Source organism: Notamacropus eugenii, chromosome 3 (assembly GCF_028372415.1).
Source record: "Notamacropus eugenii isolate mMacEug1 chromosome 3, mMacEug1.pri_v2, whole genome shotgun sequence".
NCBI lineage: Eukaryota > Metazoa > Chordata > Mammalia > Diprotodontia > Macropodidae > Notamacropus > Notamacropus eugenii.
Window position 1 is genome coordinate 22,278,346 of NC_092874.1, and position 23,262 is coordinate 22,301,607.

At 47.3% G+C, this 23,262-nt stretch overlaps 1 protein-coding gene across 1 annotated transcript in view; it reads left to right on the forward strand.

Moving 5' to 3' along the window:
* LOC140531790 (uncharacterized) overlaps positions 1-23,262 on the forward strand; it is a 124,779-nt gene that overhangs the window by 54,320 nt on the left and 47,197 nt on the right. The window lies entirely within an intron of this gene.

Below are 23,262 nucleotides of genomic sequence, written 5' to 3' on the forward strand. Positions count from 1 at the left end.
AAAGGACATTCTTTTGGGACCCAGCCATCCCTTTGGCCCCCAGATTCGTCCTTTCAGAAGTTCAGACTGTGAAGTCTTAGTCAGTCCTTCAGCCCAGGAAGAGAACAGCATCCAAAGTGGCCACCATCTCAACTTCTCTGTTGGCACAGACAGAAGCAGGTAGGGGTGAGGTGGATTTGAGTCCTGACTGAGAGTTAAAAAGGCATCTTTTTTCCCAAGTGGCACTTAAAAGAAAGGTCAAACCACTGAGCTACCGAAAGCCAGATACTTGGGATTCCTGCAGGCTCACACCCCACATCTTTTGCTTCAATACACTCAGACCCCACCTGACATATTTGAAATGATTCTTTGAGTTCAAGGGTACAAACAACTGCTCAATCTGATCCAGTAAATATCTGGAAGCACCTACTGTGTGTCAGCCCCTGCCCTCAAGGAACTTACTGTGTAAAGGGAGAGAGAGCTCACAGACGGAGGCAGGAGCCTGAGGGAGGATGTTGGGGAGACAGTATGACCAGGAGTACCCAGTGCGAAGGCATCTTGTTCTGTGGCCTTGAAACTAGGCATTCCAGCAGGTACAAAGTAGAGTTCCTGAGTTTCCAATGATCCCTATTATCATAGCTCGCTTTTATAACCAACTTATGACCCACTCTGACCCCTTGGGGTGTGGGTTTTGTTATTTTATTTGTGCTGAGGTTTTGATCAGTTCAACTCAGTCTGTTTAAGATATTGGAAGAAGAAAGTAGTAGAAATTGGGGTACATGTGGGGAAAAGTATGGCATCCTGTGTACCAGTTTCAGGCTGGACAAGGTGAAGGGTCAGGGCAGAGTCTGGGCTAGCTGACCCAACCCAGGGTGTCAGGTTTTTCCCTTAGATTTGGGTTAGGAAGGATTGCTGCAGCAGGAGATGCCAGCTGTGCAGATGTCCCAGCTATCCTGAACACAGCAGGGAGAAAAGAGAAATGTGTCCCAGCAGCGCCTCCTGAAAGGATCCCAGGTGCTGTGGTCACAATTTGAACATGGTGCTAGCCACAGTCTCCCAAGACACCCTCGAAACTCATCTCATTTTATAGAGAGTGAGTGACTTGCCAGGAGGTCACATAACTAGGAAGTGTCTGAGTCAGAACTTGAACTCAGGTTTTGAACTAACATCCCAGACTCACACCCTGCTCACTATGTCACTTAGCTGCCTAAAGCAAAGTGAGCAGGGGCTGCCTTCCTCCACAGCAGACCTCCTCTCCAAGTGCTTCTTCATAAACAAGGCCTCCAGAAGAAAACTTTCACCAATAGGTGGAGAGATGATGGTCTTCTGCACCCGCCTAAAATATCCAAACCAGAACGCATTCTCTTTCCCTTCAAACCTACCCTCTTGCTGTCAAGGATTCATCTGTCACATTGTCATTTTCCTTTTAATTGTCAGTCATCATCATCTTTCAGTCACCCAAGCTTGCGAACTTAATTCATCCCTGATCCCATACATCCACTCTTGACATGTAGTTACATCTATCATGTCTCTCCTCTCCTGCCCCACCTCTGCTCACAGAGCAGTCCCCTTAGTTCTGGGGCAGTCTCTCCTGATAGGTCTCCCCTGCCCCTCTGCTCTCTCCCAGCAGACAAGATGATATTCCTCAAGCATCGATATGATCCTGTCACTTCCCTGCTCAGCAAACTCTAAGAGCTCAGTATCACCACCAGGCAAATGCCTTTGTTTGGTATTTAGCCTGACTCCAGTCTTATTATGTCCGACTCCCTTTCAGACACTCTACAATCAAGCCAGCCTGGTTCTGTTGTTAATGACTTGTGACATTCCATCTCCGTGCCTTGTCACAGACCGTCACTCTGTACTGGGGACACCCTCCCTCCTCATCCCCACCTCTCAGAATCTCTGGCGTCCTTCAGTGCATGGTTCACATGCTGCTTTCTGATGCTCCCTGCCCCCCCAGCTGCTAGTACCTGCCACCAAATGATCTCATATTTATTTTATGTTTTATATATACTAATATGTAGAGTAAGCTCTTGGAGGACAAGAAAGGTTTCACCTTTGTCTTGTTGTCCTCAGTAAGTAGAATAGTGTATGGCATACAGTAGGCCCTTAGTCATTGCTGCTTGCATCTTTGAGTCAGAATGAAGAGAGGCCCAAGATTCTCTGCTGCTCAGATCCCGTGAATAAAAAATTGCTAGAATACAGAATGTGGCACGTTGCCCCAGCCCAGCTTCTCTTGTGACCAAGTAACGTGCATTCTCGTTCAGTCCCAGCTGACATCAGTCCAGAGATCTACGCCATCGTCACTAAGCTGATAACTACCAACATATTTTTAAAGGTCTCAGCCCAGATTTTGGAAAACAAGAAAGTTTAGGGATGCTGGTTTCGGTCATGTTCCGGACAAGCCATCTGTAAAGAGGAGATGATATTTCATGTTCTCTGGCTTCTTGGGTCCCTTCCAACTCTGGTGACACTCTTAGCAAGCCTGTCCTAAGCATCGCCAAATTCGATTCAGTACCCAGTTATTACACTTTCACCACATCCTGGGAGAAGACTGGAAAAACAACAAAACCCTTGACCCCCGGGAGGGGGTCACAGATGCAGGTAGAATGGGATATGAGCAAAAGAGGGAGTCAAATAAAAGACTAAGAAAATCCAGGTGGAAGACTTGTCAAGAGGACTCTTAGGTTTGAAATCTAGGTGATCTGCATCCATGGAAACAAAGTTGAGAGTTGGGGGAAAGTGAGTTTTCTTTTGGTTATATTGAATCAGAGGTGTCCAACTCTTGATCTTGATGGATTTGCCCAATGGGCATTGGGAAATGAAGGATTAGAGGTCAGAAAACATCAAATGTATAGACTGAAGAGCCATGTGCTGAAGGGAATGGATGAGGTCCAGAAGGGAGGGAGTGTAAATAGAGAAGAGGTTTTTTGGAGAGGACTTTGGGGGTACACCTACATTGAGGAGGTGAGAGGAAAAAGATTTGCTAAAAAAGGAGCCTGAGAAGTAGCCATCAAAGAAGTAGGAGGAGAGCCAGGAGAGGTAGTTGCCATTGGAGTGAGGAGAGCTTTAAAAGGAGTGACTTAGCCATGGCTTTCCCTCTGGTTCTCTGGCTTCTACCTGCCCATATTTTTAATTGACTTAGATTTTTTATTTCTAGTTATTTTTCCTATCAGGAACTCTCAGGTTGAGGAAATTCTTTACTCCCACCCAGGTGGAGGCCTTCAAGCCAAAGTCAGATGACCACTTCTTAAGGATGGTACAGAGGAGATTCTTGCTTAGGTACAGGTTGGACCAAATAGTCTTCAGTCCATTTTAATTCCAAGATAATGTGAAGAGTATGTGTCTGTACTAAGCAGCCTCATTTCAGTATTTCTGATGAAGATGCTGGTGGCTATTATACAGACGTTATAAATCCAGCCAGAAATATTGCTGTGCCATAAGAAATGATTAATGTGAGGATTTCAGAGAAACAGGAAGTCTTGTATGAACAGAAGCAGGATGAGATAGAAAGAACCAAGAAATGATAGACACAGGATGACAACAACGTATACAAACAACAAACAGAACTGAATACTGTGTCACTGCAGTCCCATCTCAGGGAAGAGAAAGGAAAATTCACCTCCCTCTCTTCATGTGGGACATGCATACCCTCAGATGCAGCCACGGTCTTGATTGGTTTTGCTTTGACGAAAGCTCACTGGGGGGTAAAGGGAGGGGGAAGGGATGCTGGGAAAATATCTAGAAAGAACTCTGATGTTAAAACAAAAAACATCAATAAAACTTTAGAAAAGAGAAAGACAGAAAGCCATGAATTATACATCTGGTGTGGTTTAATAGCATTCCATTTTGTGAAGCTCACATGCTTTGTCTGCCTGCTGGATTGGAGGTGTAGGCGGTGGACAAGTGAATTTTGACTTGGAATGCGGTGAACAAAGAGTCCACATTTTGTTTGTATTGAAGTAAGCATGTGCTTACCAACAAAGACATTTCCAGTGGATGGGGCAGAGCTTGAGGCTACCCAAGGAAGGAGCAGTGGTGGTGTAGGGTTTGAGTTGAGAAGGAACACAGAGTGACTGGACTTTCTCCTGCAAGCTCAGACCCTAAGGACAAGTTTAGTTTCCCTGAGACGGATCGAGATGAAGAGAAGCTGGCCCATACCTCCCAGAAGCCCCAGTGTGTATGCAACAGAAAGCCAGCTCAGCACTTTGCATTGAGAAACCAGACTGCCAAGCAGACCATTATGTTATAAATGCCAGCTGGGCAGCACATTCCCTCCCCAATAGGAAAGTCTGCTCGGAAAATAAACAGATGAAGTCAAGAAGATTGAGAGGCAGTGCAGGGAAGGGTATAGGGGCCTCAACTGGGTGTCAGTAAGGCTTGGGTCCAAAATGTTACCTGTGATACCTGGTGTTTGTCATTTAGCCTAAGCCGCAGTGTTTGTGTCTGTAAAATGAGAGCAGTAACAAGCATTACCTTGCTTCAGTGGGGCTCAGATGAGGTAGTATGTATGAAGAGGTCTGGAAACTTTAAAGGCTCAGGAATGACCTTTATTCTCATCACAAAGGCAAGAAGTTGTCATTTCTTGGTGGTCTTGGCAATTCCGTGTAAGACTGCACACAGCAAGCAACCTGCTCAGAGAAAGTTCTTCCCCAGGTCCATCCCTGCCCTAGTGTTCTCAGAAGGCCGGCACGGCGAGGACGTGGTCTCAGAGCAAGCGGGGCCCATGGGGCCGACCATGCAGGACAGCAGAGGTTCACCTCCTTCTGCCTGTCCTGGCCCTGCCACAATCTCTTGCTTTTCCAGCTAAAGGGTCCCTGCATCGGTGCTTTGGGCTGTCTTTAATCAGGGATTCCTCCCACCTGCTTCAGGCCCTGGAGCTTGGGAGCTGAAGAGACCCTCCTTAGCCTTCCAAGCTTCCCAGGAGACAGTTTAAGCCACAAAAGGGTCCGGTATAGGAAGCCCAGTTAGATCTTAGATTGAGGGGTAGAATCTCGTCTAGTTCACCTCCCTGGTTTTGTAGATGTGGAAACTGAGGCTCAGAGTCTTTTCTACGGTCCCACAAGTAGTCAACATGGAGGGCTGGAATTTGAGTCATTCATTTCTTTCCGTTGCCCAGGCTGCTAGACTCAGACTGATTTACTGGCCAGGCTTGGGAACTTTATGTGGTTATTACTGACTTTAGACTGCGAGGAGGCCACACCATCAATTGAGCAGTGACCAAGGGCCTATTCACCACACATTTATTACGCCCTTCCCTGTGCAAGGCGCTGTGCTCTGCGCCACTCTGCACCGGGGACACAAAGACAAGACCGAGAGGCCACTCTCAAGAAGGTCTTTGTTTAATGACAACTCACAGTTATAGAGGCTTTAAGATTTACAAAGAGGGTTCGCCTCCCCCACTACCACCCCGACAGGATGGGGAGATGTCCTCACAAAAGAGACAGACTGGCCAGTGATGCTACCAGCAATAAGCCTTTATAACGGGTGTGACTGAGCCAAGACAAGGGAAGACATAAGTCCTAAGGAGACACACGGGGCCTGCGGGCACTGGGGACAAGAACCCAGGGTATATCCAGCTTTGGGTGCCGTGAATTTATGGCAGGAGAGATAATGGGTTTATTTTGTAAATGTCTGTGGAGGAGCCATCCTCAGGACTTGGCACACACAGCTCACCCTAAATTTAATCCTGCACTCCAGAACAGCTCCAAGTGGCCAGAAGCAGAAGCTTGGCTTTGGTAGGGTCCATATAGGGTCTCTAGCAGCCCCAAGTGATTGGTGTCCCACCCTTAAGGTCACTGGCAAGGAACCCTTGGAGATGTGGTGAAAGACCCCACCCATTTTTGTGCCCAGGCAGTCTTGGACTGTGGGAATTTTTAGCCTAGAAGCTTCTGGAAAAGTGAGGAGTGTTTGGGAGGAGGAGGAGAAAGCCAGCCTGAACCACACAAGCCTTTTTGGATCTGAGAGAGCCCCTCAAAAGCTAGAATAAGCTAGGCTTCTTCCCTTTTTTGTGCCAGGGTCTGGGGAAGCCTGTGGCTCCCTCCTGAGAAATATGTTTTTTAATGAATTAAAGGTCATATTAAATTTCAGTTAAAAGTTCATAAAAATAAAGATGTATTTTTTTCCCATTTAAGTTAATGGACCTCCTGAAATCTATCCCCATATCTATTGGATCCCAGGTGCAGAATCCCTGAGTTAGAGATTTTTCTGGAGTAATGCAATGGTGTAGGCAGGCACTGGGTAGGGTCAGGTGGTGTGTTTGCCAGCTGGGAGTCTGGATTCTGATACTTCTTTTGTCACTTACTACTTCTTATCCCAGTGTCAATCATTTCCTGGATTTCCTATCCCTTCTCATTCCAAAGCTATGGTCCTGTTAATGTAATTCCGATCTTATAAAGGAGGAAGCTAAAACCATGACAGTGAAGAGGGAGGCCACTTGGGGAGTTACATAGCTGCTAAGTGGAGTGGGTCTGGTATTTGAACCCCAACCTTCTTGACTCAGCCTCACATTCTTTGTCTCTAATATACATACCCCTCCATTTACTCCTGGCATGGCCAAGGGACTTGGCATTGCCTTTGGAATGTGGTCTGCCAGTCCCTGTTGTGGCCTCTGAATCATTCAGGTAACTTCGGCCCCCTTCTGAGGACTCACCCTGGCATCAACTCAGGAAGCTATCCACCTTTGCTGTGAGTGCTGCCTCATTTGAGCCGGGACCCAGTCTGGGCAGTCTAGCGGGTTTTGTACACAGACAGCATCACCTTGGCATTCTTGAGGCCCTCTCTGTGTGACTTTCAGAAATTTTATGAACCAACCACCTATTTGACAGATCTGGATGTTTCTCCCAAACCAGAAATTCCCCAATCATCTGTATCCTAGCCCAATATGGTGCCTAGTGCTGGAGGAGGAATGAGGAAAGGAGTGGGGCACAGGCCCTACCCAGGGCTGGTAGAGACATGGGGCAGAGCTGCTAGTGTCTCTCCCTCCGCTCCCACCACCCAGCAACCTTGGACGTATTTCCATATGTAGACATACTATTCCAAGTAAATTAACAGGCATCATTAAGTGCTTACCCTGTGCCAAGCACTGTGCTAAGGGCTGGGGATACAGATAAAAGGAAGAAGAAAGCCAGCCCCAACCTCAGGAGCTTATACTCTAGTAGAGGAAGAGAACACAGAAAGGGGGGAGGGGAGGGGCAGGAAAGCTCCTGAGGCACTGAGGGCTGTCTTCATTCTTGTAACCCCAGCATCTTACCTCAGAGCAGGACCAAACAACTCTTTGTTGGTGGATTGATCTGGAGTTACTTTCATAATGAGCAAAAGTTATGTAACCTACCAGTCATGGATTTTCTTAGAAAAGTACCAGGTCGAGTTTTCAGGCTTCTGAGTTCTGTATTTTCCCCATGGGAGCTTCCTAACCATTGGGGTTGCCTGGAAATGGAACAGGACCGCCTCTTTAGGTGGTGAGATCCCTCTCACTGAGAGTATTTGAAAAAGGTTGGAGGAGGGGTGATTATTTGTCAGGAATAGCGTGTGCGTGCATGCGTGTGTGTGTGTGTGTGTGTGTGTGTGTGTATGTGTGTATGTGGTGGGGAGGGGATAAGACCTGCCCTCAGAGGTACCTTTCCAGTCTAAGAGTCTGGAATTTTATGATATTACAGTAGGAGGCTTCTTGCCACCAAAGGATTCCTAGCAGGTTCCTGTGAATACATGCCGTCTTTCTTGGTCCTTAACACGAGGCTCTTTGTGGAGTAAGCGCTGTTTAAACAAACGTTTGTTAAGTCAGATAAAAGGAGACTTTGGTGTCCCAGATAGATGCTGTCCTAGGAGGCCCCAAATCCTGCCTCAGACACTAGATGTGTGGCTGTGGGAAAGTGCCCTCATTTACCAGAGGCTTAATCTGCAAAATGGGGGTCATCGTTAGGATGAGAGAGGTGGTGAAGTGCTTTCCAAACCTGAAAGCGTGTCCTTGTGCTAGCTGCTGTTATTTTCTCTTATTCCCCCGGGGAAAGAGACTTTGCTCAGATCCACAGACACTTTGCTCCCACACACTTACAGGTTTCCACCAGGAGCCCACACAGGAGTGGGGGGTTCTCTTTCCTGCCCCCCATCCCCATGACCTAGGATTCCTCAGCCTAACAGAAAGTCCTTGAGGCTACAAGCAGACTGCTAACCCTAAGCCTCCTCCCCCCCATCAAGATTCTCTCCTTAAGTGGTCCTTTGGGAAAGGGGATTGGATTCAGTCCAGTGGTCTTCCCTCATGTGTCTTTCCTTCCAGCCCTCTGGGGTAGCTAGCTCCCTGTATGGGAAATTGGCTGACCTCCATCTGTTCCTAACTAGCTGTATGACCTTGGTCTATCCTTTAACCTCTCTGGGGCCATTAATTCATCTGTAAGATGATGTTGGGTTATAGATCTCTAAGTGCTGACAGGCCATGGCTTAGCTCCCCAGCCCCCTGTCTGGCCCAGTCAAACCTGGGGAGAAGGTGGGCTATAACTTAGATAGCAGGAAATTTCATGGAGGGGAAAGGCCTAGTCCAAAGACAGAGATCTCCAGTCTCTCTCTGTTTATTTCATGCAAGTGAAAACCCCAAAGTCTCTGGTTGTGCTTGAATTAGAGATGAAGTATCAGGCTTGGCCAGGATCACCCAGCCAGTGAGTGTCACTGGGAATAAGTGGCCCATTAACTGGGCTTGAGGTTGTTATGACAAAGTGAACTGATTGGGAAGGCATTTGTTTTAAAGAATTGGCCTGTAGATACACGTTTGTCAAATGATCTCAGATCCCAAAAGTTGAGAGTCTCAGCTGTAGAGCGGGAAGGGGCCTTTTGTTTCATAGGTGAGGACGCTGAGGCTTGCCAAGGGTCACCCAGGTGCTAAGTGCCTAATAGCCTAGGAGCAGCCAGAGTTTTGTGGGCCTCAGGCCAAGTGGCTGCTTAGAGCCATAGCTGGGGTTTGGGTTGGTGGGTCAGACACTGGGTCCCCGATCTTGCCCAGGTGGATCCCACCTCTGCCTAGCCCAGGAGGCTTGACCTGCTCCTTTTCAGACCCTGGCTGATTTGCCCATCTTACGCAATCTTTTAGTGCCCTCTCTGCTCCTGGGGGCTTGCCATCTTGGTGCAGGTCTCTGAGCAGATTTAACCTGTATCAGCTCGGGACTCTGGAGGCAACTGGATGGCACCCTGAGGCCAGAATACCTGAGTTCAAGAAATTCAGCCTTGGACACTAGCTGTGTGACCCTGGGCAAGACACGTGAACCTCTGTCTGCCTTAGTTTCCTCCCCAGTAAAATAAGGATCCTAATAGCACCAGCTCCCCAGCCCTATTGTGAACATCAAATGAGATAAAATTTGTAGGGCACTTAGTATAGTTCCTGGAACATAGTAGGTGCTTCACAAGTATTTGTTCCCTCCTCCTTCGTGTGATCCACCAGTCTCATGTTTCACGGTAGCAGAGATTTCAGGTGGTCTCCTTGTGGCTCTTTTAAACCCAATTACAGGAAAGCTGCCAAAGCTACAGGGAGAGAGTGTCAGACTTGGAGTCTGGAAGACCCAGGTTCAAACCCCACGTCTCACATTTAACAAGCTATGTGCCTGCAGCAGCTAGCTACCTAACATACCTCTATTAACCTCTAAATGAGTCTCACTCTGCATTGGTGGATAGACCTTCCCTATGGGGAGCTAGAGTTCCCCAGTTCGGTGGAATCACAACGCCTTGGAGCATCCCTGACTAGGAAGGCTGATCTTTGGGAGGAGGGCACAAAGAAAATATTGCCCTACTCCTTAGGTAGACTCCACTACAGGCTTGGTTAGTGACTGTTTTGCATTCTTCACATTTTTAAAGACTGATTTAACTTCCAAGTGTTGGGATATGTAAGCTCACTAGAAAAATCCACTCCAGCCAGTCAGAAAGTCAGCACATTGGGCATCACTTGATTAAATTTCAAAGGCAAATCTGGGAAAACATAAAAGATGAAGACTGTGGGTCAGGAGATTGGGTTCAGCAGATATTTTCAAAGCACCTACTGTGTACAGAGCTGGGTGCTGGGTTGTGGAAAGACAGAGAAGATTGGGCATCCCTGGTCCCTTGCTTTCCTGGAGCTTTAGACCTTTAAGGCTTCAAGAGGGGAGGGCAGAAGGAAGGTTGGAGTGGGGTCAGGGGAGACGGGAGGGGGATCCTGGCTGCAGCATATTCTGAGCTTGTGGCCTCAGTGAAGTAGGTTAACCTCTCTGAGGCTTAGTTATCTCATCCGAAAAATCAGAAATAGCCCTTGACAAGGATCTTCCATCGCAAGACTTTAAAGTTTAAAGTATTATAGAAATGGGAGGGTTTTAATGTTCTTGTTGCTGGAGTATAAGAGAAGAGCAGCGTACTATGCTGAGGTAAGGCAGTTCTAGCCCCACACCCCCCTTCAGAGGTGAGTGATAATTGTGTGATGGGAAGAAAGCCCCAGCTCATCGGGGGCACAAAAAACAGATTGGTGGCTGCCCGTGTCATGGCCACCTCATGGGGTACCTAAGTCCCTCATGAAAAACAAAAGCTTTTCAAAGAACTCTTTGGGGAAAACTAGGATCTCCCCCCTAAATGGAGCATCAGGCAGTGAAACCAGCAAGTCAGTCTTTTCAGGACAGTAAAGAAAATGGCAGCATGGATCCTTGGCATGGTAACACACTGGGCTTCAGCGGAGTCTAAAGGCTAGAAGACTTGAGTTCAAATTTAGCCTCAGACACTTACTTGCGTGAGCCTGGGCAAGTCGCTTAACTTCTGTTGCTTCAGTTTCCTCAATTGGAAAATGGGGGTTTGTTGTGAGGATCATGTAATACATTTGTTGAGGGATTTGCAAACCTTAAAGTGCCATATAAATGTTATTTATTATATTAACCATTAACCTCATTACTGCTAGCTGGATTTGGAGTCAGAGGTCCTGAGGTTGACTTTTGCCCTTACTAGCCATGTGACCTTGGGTGATACACATCATTTTTCCAGGGTTCCATTTTCTTATCTCTACAGAGATCACATTACACTGAGCAGCCCCCAGCCCTGGCCCTGTGAGCCTGTGTGTCCCTAATACTGTATACAAAAGGGTAGGTGATTTCCCCCGGGTCACACAGTATCCGAGGTAGGATCCCATCCCAGCTTCCTTTTGACGACTCCACGACTCTGTGTTGGGAATTTATCCACTTTGAGCATAGTTTTATTACAAAAATAGCCCCCACATATTGCTACCCCCTCCCACCTCTACTAAATAAAAGGAAAAAGTTAGAAAGATTGGGCCCTTGGGAAGGTTAGGTTTCCCTCTTGGGTTGGGTTGGGTGGGGTGGAGGTAGAGGAAAAGCAGAAATGTGGGGCAGGAGCAGACTGTAGATGAAAGAAGGAAGGAAAGGAGAAGGAAAGGAATGTCTCCACCCAACTCCAGTCTTCTTTGAAGGCTCTGCCAAGACAGAGAGAGGAGGGGATTCCAGAGAGAGCCGCAGATGGCCACAGCTCTGCCTCCATGGCCCCAGAGTCCCAGCCTGGACATCCAAAGCCTGGGGCTCCCACTCTTTAAGGAATTGGAACTCCCAGAGAGTAGGGGACACGGAGACCACAGAACACCCAAGAAGGGAAAATTGGAGCCGTCTCTCGGGCCCTGGGGAGCTTGGTCTGCGATTACCCACATTCAGGCCAAGACTTCTGCATTCATGGTAAACCGAAATTACAGCCCTCCAACGGAACCTGGTGCCAAGTCTCCCATTCTCCCAAGGCACACGTCCTCCCTTTCTCGGGCCCTCCAGTCTCTGGCCGTGTTGCCTGCTAAGGACAGGACAGTGTAGGGGGCAGGGTAATAGTCTGGGAATCAGGAAGACCGTTGAATTCAGATCATACTTTTGATAATCCCTGACTCAGCAGCTATGGGGATGTCCTTTAACTCCAGCGAACTTGACTTTCCTCATCTGTAAAATGGGTGTAATGATACAGCAGCATTAAGAGGGTGGCTCAAACGGAACCGATCAGCTGGCACTGTTTAGGTGCCTATCATGTGCCAGGCAAGTGCAAGCCCCTGGAGACACAAAGACAAAAATTAAACAGTCCCTGTCTCTAGGATCTTACGTTCTTAGAAACAATATAGATGCAGATAAGTAAAGACAGACTATGCACAAAATCAATACGAGGAAATTTCATCTGTAAATATAGGGCAAGCATTCCGTAAACTGAGTGCCGTATAAATGTCCGTATTATGATTAGTCATATCATTCCATTATCCAGAGGAGAAGGACGTGATCAATAAGTGGCCTCGTTCTGGATGCCGCTGGGCACCTTTTAAGTCACTCTGATTAACTGTCTCTGGATCACTGCGAGCTTTTGATTTGCGAATCATAATCACCCACATTGACACAATGCTTTAAAGTTTTCAAAGCATCTTCCCCCCAGCTCACTTTTTCTGAAACATCAAACAGTACGTGGGTGACTGTTGTAAATGTAGGCTCTGATAGCTTTGGGGAAGCCTTGCTGCTCTCACCGTCCTCCTTGGGACATCTGCACACTCAGGGAGGGGTGTGTGAGCTTGTGCTGTTCGTGGGTTTGAAGTCCCTGTGGGGTGCCCGGGCATGGCGGGGCAGGGGTAGAAAGGATGCCCACTGGCAGTGAAATTCGGATCTGACGAGCAGATTGAGAGGCTCGTAACAAGTGAGGAAGGACATGGAAGGAGGGGGGGACCCTGGGCTTGGTGAGGAGTTAAAGAAGGCCGTGCCTGCCTCCCGGATCTGGCTCCATGTTTTAAGCAGGAAGTTTTACTTTAATAAAACAAGATTAAGCTTGTCCCCCGTGTCAGTGCAACCTTTTCCTCCGCCACCTCACTTCCCACCAGATTCCGTACCTGTGTTAAGTAACACACATGGAGAGGGGCCTGTTACGTGCATAACCTGTTAAAGTTGTTTGACCCGGATGGGTCATTTCAGGGAGTTCTCTTCCACTCTCTGCCCAACCTGTCCGTCAGGCTTTCAGAGCAAAGCTGCAGTCCTGTGGGCACATATTAGGGAGGGTGTTCTAAAGCTCTTGCATTAGAGGAGAGAGGATGACAAGGGAGGAGAGCTGACTAGGGTCGTGAGGAGCCAGGAGATAATTTTTCTTTCTATTCAGATGTTTAATAACCACCTACTATGTGCCAGGCATGGTAGGGATATACAGATAAGGAGATGCAAGGTAATCAAAGGGCAGAGAAACCCCAACGAACAGCTGGTAGGATGGAGAGAGGCTGCTTAGCAGAATAGTGTCAGGGAAGCCAGAGCTGAGAGAGGGAAGTGGGCACAGCCAAAGCCAGGAACGTGGCTAAGTCTCCTGGGGTTTGGCATCGGTAGAATGCACCAAGCTGAGGAATGTGGATCTGGTCAAGAGAGAAGTCACACCGCATCAGTCCAGGGATCAAGGGCTGCTCCCAGAAGAGTTGAGGGGAGGGCCCTTATGGGCTGCTCAGTGCAGAAAGAACATGGTTGTGCAGCTAGTAAGTCAGGTCCAGGAGTTGAACCTGGGTCCTCCAACTTCAAATCCGGCCCCCTTCCCAAGGCATCTTGGACTGTCCTGGGGGAAAGGATGCAGGTGTTCCTTTCAGCCTTCCTCCAAGTGTTCGTAATGAAGGTAGTAAACCTGGGGGAAGGTTTACTGCCAAGCCCCGGGAGTGGTTACCTTACCTTGGTCGTAATCAGCCCAGACTCTCCCCTAGCTTACTGATCAAGAGCTGGACTTGTTCTCCTCCACTCCCATGAGCCTCAGCTCACCAAGTGCAGCCTGGATCTCGGGTCTCAGGTGTGCCAAGGGCCTCTCACATGCATTTCCCAACCCTTGGTTCTGAACCTGGAAGTCTTTCTCCTTGTCCATTCTCTTCCTGCCACCCTCACCAAGCTCTGTCCCTTCAGGCCCTTCCCCCCACCTCCCGCTCCCAGGGGGTCCTTCTCCTTTCCCCTGGTCACTGCTCTGACAAGAACCAGTTTTTTCCTCCAGCTCCAGATAGGTTAATGCTTCAGCTTTTTTGTAGCCTTAGCACAGTGCTGGGCACATAGTAGGCACTTTAAAATGTGTAAGGACTGATTGATGAACACCATGGCATAGAGAGGGTCTCAGATTGCAGATTTCCCCCCCTCTGGGGTGGGCTTCAGGCTGGGACCTCCTCCCCTAGGGTCATCCTCCTAGAGCAAGGTCTGTAAACTGGGGGTTTTTCAAAAATATTTATTTTGGGAATTTAAACTCATGATTCTGAGAAGGGTCCAGAAGCTTCACCAGACATGACACACAGAGGTTAAGATTTCCTGCCCTGGGCCTTTTCTCCAATTCTCATCTCTTATCTTAGGTGAGTTTTATTTTGGTTTTATATCACAGTTATTTCCAGAAATCCTCTGCCTTCCTCCTCCCATCCCACCCCCTTAACAAAGAACAACAGGGAAGTTAAAATGACCCCGTACAGGGATCTCATCTGATAATGCGTGTGGCACCGTGTCCTGTCACCCCCATCCCCACAACTCTGCCAAGAGAAGGGTGACCTTTACTGACTTTGCGCTCACTCAGAGCCACCTCCTTCCTGGTCATGTCCGTGGTGGGACTCCCTGTCTGTTAGCCTTCCTCACTATCAGCTCCTGCAGATCTTCCCAAGGCTCTCCAACTTTTCTTAGGATATTTTGTTTTCAACCTGGCAATGGAGGGCTGAGGTTTGGTTTGGTTTGGTTTTTTTTTTTTTTTTGGCAATTTGATGGCTTAGAATCTAGCATCAGGGCCCCCTCTGAAGTGGCCTGCCCAGAATCTCACAACCAGGATGTTTGGGACATGAGATTTGAACCCAGGCAGTTGTTACTCTGAGGCAGACTCAGAATCCACCCTTCCTTACTGCCTCTCTGATAATGGTATGCAGTTAATTATTCCTTAATGGGTGTCTACTTTATTTCTAGCTGTCTACTGCTGTAAAGTTCTGCTCTGAACATATATGTGTGTATATGTATATGTATGTGTATGTGTGTGTATGCATATATGGATATGTATGTTACATATAAACGTACATATTTGTGCCTGGCTTTCCACAGCCCTCCCAGCATTGACCGCACCTTTGCAGAATTGCCTTTATCAGTTTGCAGGGTGTGAGGGACCTCCATGAAAGTCATTCTGCATGGAGGCAGCCAGGGTTCTTGAAGGAGTGCAAAGATGAATCATAGACAGGGCTGTTGGCCCAGAGAGATGACTTTTCCAGCCACCACAAAGGCAGCTGGGGGTGCCACAGTGCACAGAGCATTAGGCCTTAAGTCGAAAAGACCTGAATTCAAATCCTGCCTCAGATGCTTACTTGCTGTTAACCCTTGGGCAAGTCACTCAGCCTCTGTCTGCCTCAGTTTCCTCCTTAGGGACAATCACAGCACCTCCCCTAGAGGGTTGTTGTGAGGAGCAAATAAGATATTTGTAGAAAAACCTTTGCTTGGTGCCCAGCCTGGATTAGGTGCTGTAGAAGTACATATTCATCCTCCCACAGCCTGGACACCTCTCTTGTTATCTGTTATGGAATGATTCTGGTTCTTGCGCGTCTCCTGAACCTCAGAGGGGGCAGGCAGTTCTCTAAGGTGATGTTCTTCAGGACTGTTATGAGAGTAGGGCTGTGACCTCCCCCTGCCCTGTCTCGCTCTTTCCCCTTTGAAAATGAGCATGACCAGATGGAATTAGCCTGGCCTCTTATTTGGCACCAGGAATGCTGTATTTTCATCATCGTGGGTTTTTTCCTTTTCTTTTAAAACAGTTTGGAATTTGAAAGACTGGTGTTTGGTTTTCCTTGTAAATCACCTGATATCATTACTTCTTACCTATGGGTTTGGACCTTTTTGTCCCCAAAGTGTTCCATGAAAAGCTTTTCCTGAGCCATCGAGCTGGGTGGGTACGATGAGCTGTACCATTGTTATGACCCTAGGATCCCAGAGAATATAGTACCAGTAAGACTGAGTTGTTCTAGCCCTGACCTAGGATCCTTCCAGGCACTCATTCTCACCTGTATTCATCTGCCATATCCATCACTTGCCGTATCTCATCCTCTCAACCTCCATCCACACCTAAATCAGACCCTTGTCACCTTCCACCTAGGAGACTGTCATGACATGGAGACTAATGTAGAAAAGCCCTCCTCCTCCCATGAGTCCTTCACCCAGCCATGGAAGCAATTTTCCCCCAAAGGTCCAGTCTGACAATGTCACTACTCAGTAAACTTCAGTGACTTCCCACCATCTCCAGGATCAGTTACAAACTCTGATTGGATATTGATCATCCTTCACCCCCTACCCCTCATCCAGCCTCCCAGGCTCATTGCCCACCATTTCCCTTCCCACACTCTGGGATTTAGCCACATGGCCCTTCTCCGTGATGCCCACACAGGACATTCCATCTCTGTGTCTGCACCCTTGTCCTGCCTGGCCTGCTTTCCCTCCTCACCTCAGCCACTAGTAATCCCAAGCCTGCTTCAAGCCTTAATTCAGAAGCTCCCTTCTACATGAAGTCTTTCCTGTCCCCCCATCCCTTCTTTCCCCAAATCATTTGTATATATGATACAGTCTTCATTCAGTTTTAAGCTATTGAAGCTTTAAATTTCACTAAGACTTTTGGGGCACCTTGTATGTGTATTTATTGTTCACTTCTCTTTCTCTCTCTCGCATGCACGCACACACACTTGCACAAGCGCCCTGGGGGCAGGCCCTGTCTCACTTGTGTATTTGTATCCTGGGTGCCCCGTGCGGTTGCTAGAACGCAGTTGGTGTTTTATAAACGCTCACTGATGGATCAGTTGACAGTGACCACCAAAGTCCTCTCTGGCCCCAACGCTGTGAGCCTTAGGACCTAGCTCAGTGACTCTAGACAAGTCATTAACTCGCTGGCCCTTGATTCAATCCCCTGTGAAATGATCATCACACCTGCACTACCGATCTCACAAGGCAGTCTTCGAGAGAGCACCTTCCAAACGTGCATGGTCGCTAGCAGCACTGGAAGAAATCTCGTCCGTCGCATTTCAGTAGCAGAAACCAGGGTATGAAGTGACGCACCTGCCTTTGAACCTGTCAGGTGCATTCAGTTTATTCCTCTACCCTCATTTCCATAATTCCACCCCTTTTCTCTTTCCTGCCATTTTATTCGGACCCCCACATCAGACATGTATTACCTTTGTGTGGAACCTGGGAGAGTCCCTGATCATACACATACCTACAACACATCCTCTTAGCCAGCCAAGTCACTGACAGCTGCCCTCAGGACTCTGCAAGGGTGGTCTCCAAACTTACCAATTCATCATGCAGCAGCCATCAGGAGGTGCCAGTTTCCTCTAGGTGAGAGGTCTATGGGCTGCTCAATATTCTTTGGGAAAGAGGAAAGTCACACCTCCCTATAAGCTCCAGTTGAGCGGGGAGTCCCTCTGACCCTGAGATCTTTGGTCTATAAAAGAAGAGCTTGGAGGAACCTCAGACACCAGCTGGTCCATTTTACAGATAAGGAAACTGAGGTCTATAGGGTTAGATGATTTGCCCAACAGGTATTAAATGTCTTTCCCTCCTTGGGGTACATGCCTCCCATTGGTGTTACTGGGTCAGCCGTTGAGCCGATGTCAGGATGACTTCTTTTTTAGCCTTCCCTGGGAGGTGAGGGAAGCCAGCCCTTAAAGAGAACAGTGGCTGCCATTTTAAAACAGTGACATAGGAAACACCAGAAGACTTCTAGGCAGGCACTTCCCGATCAATGAGTCACAGAAGTCATTCCCTTTCAACCCACCAGGTGGATTGGGTTTTGCTGTGAGTGATGAGGTCCGGGCTTGGGAAAGCCTGCTCATTGTGTAAGTGGGCATCTCAGATCCACCAGTTAGTTCACCGACAAGAACATTGGTGGCAGATCGGGGTAGGGGCAGGGTTAGATGAAAGGCATTTTAAAGAAAAACCACCAAGAGCCATTCTGAATGAGCACAACCCAGCCTGGGCCTTTGAGTGCAGGATGATGAAAAGCCTGGTTTGTTTCTCATTTCCTCAGACCCAGGCAGAAGCTGCCACATGGGGTAGGATGCTTTCCCCTTTTTCCCCCCGGGGGCCTTTCCTCTTTGACCACACACAGACAGCAGCCAGGTTAGCCCGTGGTCAGAAATAGAAGTGGGTTCGCTCATTGTAGTTGATTCGAATCCCAGCACTTCCAACTTGGACATTATCTGTGAGATTTGTTGTTTATTACCCTGTGAGAGTTGTTTGTATTATCCTGTAGGTTACACCCTGGGAAGGAAGCTGGGGGCCCACACAGGCCTGAGATCAGAGAACTATCTGTCAAGTGATTAAGGGCTTTTAATACTCTGGCAAATGAGAGGAGAGTGGGCTCAGAGCAGCCCAGCCCCCCTGCTCTGCCAAACACCAGCCAGTAAACCCTCATGAAGCCAGCCCTGCTGCTGCTACCTCTCCAAATAAAAAAGAACAGGACCTAAAGTGTGCGCACTCTGGGCAAGGGAGGGACCTGGAAGACCCCTCCGGGTCCCAGGACCTTGTGCTGTGTGAAGTGCCTGGTAAGTGCCCCAGACTGATGCTGCAAGATCCAAAGCCTCCCCACAAATGCAGCCATTCCCTCCCTGTTGGTAGAAGGTCTTCGCCACTCCAGAACAATTTAGAAGAAAGCCAGGGGCACCTTCTATGAGAGCAGGCTACATACTGACTTTAAAAACACACATACTGACATTATCTATAAATTCTACAGGAGTTTTATTTATTTTGCTAAATATTTCCCAATGACATTTTAACCTGATTGTAAGTGGTGCACGGGGCAGGTGTTTGACATCTTTGAATTAGAAATTATCACTCTGTGCCATGAACTGTGCTAAATCCTGGAATCAAATGTAAGCTTAGGGAATGTGGAAACGTACAAAGCTAAGTGGGGGATGCCTATACTGGTCCAGCAGTGGATTTAGCAAGGGCTGACCATGGAAAGAAACCTGGGATGGAGAGAACAGAAGAATGGATAAGGCATGTTTTTGTTCCAGTGGTCTGCATTAGTCATTTTACCTGTACTGAGAAATCCAGGTGTGCACACTTTCTTCACTGATAGAGATCTGCCACTGCTATGTAACTGATAGCCTTAGAGAGTGACTTTGTCATTGTACAGAGTCAAAAAATTAAGGTCTTTTATTTTTGTGGGCCTACAGTGATCATGATTTATTCTAAATGAGATATGCAGAAATCTAGGAAAGAAATTTCTTATATATGCATAAGTGGGAGGCTCTGCATATATTAAAATCCATTTAAAAATCACATTAAAAAAAACATTTTTAGAGTAGAACCACCAGTTTGAAAACCAACGTCTTCGTCCTCCTCCTCCCAGGTTAATGTCCTCAGAATTTATTAATCATTCACCCAGTAAACATATTAAACACCTACTATGTGCCAGGCACCGAGATTGTCACATCATGAAGTCAGATCATCAAAATCATGTATTTAAACAACGAATAAATAAGTTATTCGATAGAAACATAATAGTCATCCCCTCTGAAAATTAGATCCCTCATCTGTAAAAGGAGCTGAAGAAGGAAGTAGCAAACCCCTCCAGTACCTTTGCCAAGAAAACCCCAAATGGGGTCACAGAGAGTGGACAAGACCAAAATCAGACACTGAGCTTGTTTTCTTAGGACCCTTGAAAAAAGAGGGGTTTTTTGTTGGAGGTTTTTGTTTCCCTGTCTGCAGAGCTCTCCCATGAAAATGCCAGTCCAGGCCCCCAGTGGCACAAAAAGCACAATCCTGTGGCTGTTTGGCAGCATCTGAAAAGAGAAGGCAAAGACCTTCCTTCCCCTGTTCCCTTGACAGGAGACGAGGGAGCCAAATTTATCATTTTGGTCGGGATGAGGGGATGTCCATTATAGAGCCATCTGCCCTCTTTAGCCACTTGCTCCAATGCTGGGTTTCTCCCACTCCACAGCAATTGACTGGGAAGTTAATTGCTTTATTATTTTACATTGACCTCGAGTGTATTTCATATCAGAGGGAAGCAGTGTTGGGGTTTTCTAATTTAGAAACACAATGGAGGCTGAGGGAGAGTCGGCTCAAGGACCTGGTTGATGTGGGATGGGAGAGGGGGGAGGAGAGGGAGTACTTACATTAAATTATAGGTCCCCTGGAGCTGGGACCAACAATAATGTTATTAGGTTTTGGCATTAAATATGACAGATGAGACAAGAGGGAATCCGCTGTTGGGGCCTCCTGGTGTGTAAACATCCTTCTCCCACTTTTTCCTCTTCCCCTTTAGATTCCATCTCTAGGAGGACAGTGGGTGGGTGTACACATATGCAGATGTGAGCATTCCCTTGAATTTCAGTGATGAATCAGAGCTAGAAATCCTCTTCCCCATTTATCATTTATTTATATATTTACCATTACTATTCCTTCTTTATGGTTTGAGGAAAAGGACTGTCTTCCTGTTATTCTTGGGGGAAAGGGGAAGAAATGCCAGCTTACAGGAGGAAGATGACAGGATTCTACGATAGGATCCCCCATCGTTGTAACATGTCATGGTGCCTTGGTGGAATCAGGAAGGTATGCCTGCCTCTGACTCAGTGCATGACCCTGCCCTATCATTTAACCTCTGAGGCTGCTTATTTTATAAGTCACCCATTGAATAGTGATCTTCGTTAGAAGGTAAGGTGCCTCATAAATTAGTATTGGTTGATTATATTATCACGTTCTATAGTTCCACACACTAATGAATTAATGGATCCGTAGCATGTTTGCATGCGGTCATGATAACCCAAAAGGGAATATCACAGGACTGTACAAACAGCATATTTCTTTTCTAAATCCGCCACCAGGTCGGTTGAGTTTCCCAAGGTCAGACTATGACGTTGAACAGCTGTCTATGATCAGTGGTTTCTCGGTCCATACTCACTGTAACTGGTGGTGACATGAACAGTTCAGGACCGAATCTGAAGTGACAATTTGTTTCGCTCAGACTGAAACAATGAGCAAGATTCCCCACTCTAGAGGGGTCTCATAGCTTCGGTCTTCTCACCTCTCCATCATGGGGGTTGGTGTTAGTGACTTTTAAGGCTCCTTCCAGCATGGGGAACATGGCCAGCCTCCCTGACAAGCATCTGAGGGCTGCATCTCAGGCAGAAGGTTCAGCTTTTTCCCTCGGTAGCTAATGAGACATTTTGTAAAATGGGGAGGTTTAGAAGGGAACTGTGCAGTTGTTGGTGGGAAAACATGTCGTGGCTGTCAGCATCCGTTCCCTGGAGGAATGTTTGGCTTCGTAGTTTTGACAAATCAGGATCAAACGCAAGGAGGCTCACTACACTTCTCAGATATTGCTGGGCTGCTGGGGCCGTCGATTTGTGTCTGCTTGGGAATGATGAAGGGGGTCTCTCCAGCATCCTGAAAGGGAACATAAAAACGAGTTTGGCGTGAGGAAGAAGACAAGTGGTTCTGCTGAGTCATTTTTATTTTTTTCTGAAGTCTTGTATATCTAGAATAAAACCTAGAAAAGGCACCAACTTTCCACACTGATCCTTGCATGGAGACACTACCTCACCCATGTGAATCCTCCTCCATTCAGGTCCAGCTGGGACCCCTGGGTGTTTCTCATTAATTTTTCCCCACTATGTCTTTTCCTGGGTGGTATTGTAGTGTAGTGGACAAATGCTGGCCTGGGAGTCAAGAGAACTTGTGTTCAAATTCCACTTCTGCTCGTTGCTCTCTGCATCTCTCTGGACCTTAGGTTTTCATCTATAAAAGGGTCCCTTCTACTTGTGAATCTACAGGTATAAATCTTGGGTCAAAGAGCCATCCAGGATATCAGGGGCTATTCTCTGCTACTTTCAGTGTCAGTCAACAAGCATTTATGAAGCACCTGCTGTCTGCCAGACCCTGTGCTAAGCTCTAGGGTTACAAAGATAGGCAGAAATAGGGGCCATTCCCTCAAGGAGCTCACATTATAATGGAGAATGAGACAACATGGAAACAGCTATGTACATACAAGATACGTACAGCAGAAATCTCCGAAAGAAGGCCGTGGGGATGGGAGAGGGACTGGATACAGGGGTGAGCCTCAGGCCGCAGGTTCCCCATCCCTGTTAAATATTGGAACAAAGGGCTGAAGGGGGAAATCCAGCTAGGTGGCCAATCCAATGGCCCATACTAGTGGCAAAGAGTCTGTCCTAAGGGAAGTGACTGAGGGGACAGAGAGAAGGGCACCACCTGATAACTGATTAGATATCCTAAATGAGGGAGATAGAAGGGCCAGAGAACACCCCAAAGCTTTGTTTTATTGAACATGGAAAGCCAAGTAAGAGTGGTAAGCCTGCCGAAGGTCAGGATAAAGAGGATAACTTCTTTCAGGGTAGAGTGTAAGTCTGAGGCATTGCTTCTGAGAAAGAGATGCCCTCCCAACCCTTCTCCCTCATTCTGGGGCCAGCACGCTGATCATCCTCAGTGTGTATTTAGGGTACACCTAATTAAAGACTGACTGAATGGTCTGCTTGTCATGGCCTGGACAATAGGCATTTTCATCCACTTTGTTTTTCTAGTGTGGGTGGTTGAACCAATCTATTTCCGTAGCATTATATAATTCATTTAAGATTCTTTGTCCTAGCAAGGGCCTCAGTGCATTTAATACAAGATAATTTATGACTTTGAGAATCTGTCCCTCAAGTGGGAATCCTTTCGTGTGAACTCTGGGCAGGACATCTGCTGTGCCACTGGTACACTCTGAACACTTGCAGGCAAACATATGTCCCCTTGGTTAACTCCTCGCCTGATGCCAGTAGTCAGCAAATGACTGAACCACGTTGTCAACAGAGATGCATCTGTTGTGAGTTCTTATATAATGTTAATATATGTGTGGGAAATGTCTTGCCTCACTGAGGCGACCCTTGAAAGCTGTATTTTGTTCCAATGCTCAAATAATGTTGTAAAACTCACACATAGGAAGCACCCTGGGACCTTCTCAGGCAGTCATCTGCTTAATACAGGAATATGAAGGGACCTATGAATTTGTCGGCTTAAAAACGCTTGGCTTAGGAACGACCTCCACCAGTGCAGATTGCAGCCAGTCTCTTTACTTTCCCTGTGTGTAAAATGAGGCAGTTAGAGTAAATGGCTCCTACAGTGCCTTCCTGCTATGAAAACGTGATCCTGTGACCCTCGGAAATGGCATTCTTAATCTTTTTGGTGTCATGAACCCCTTGGACAGTCAGTCTGGCCAAGCCTACTGAGGGCCTTCTCAGAATCATGTTTTTACAGCTGTAAAATAAAATTCAAAGATTACAAAGAAAATGGATTATATTGAAATACA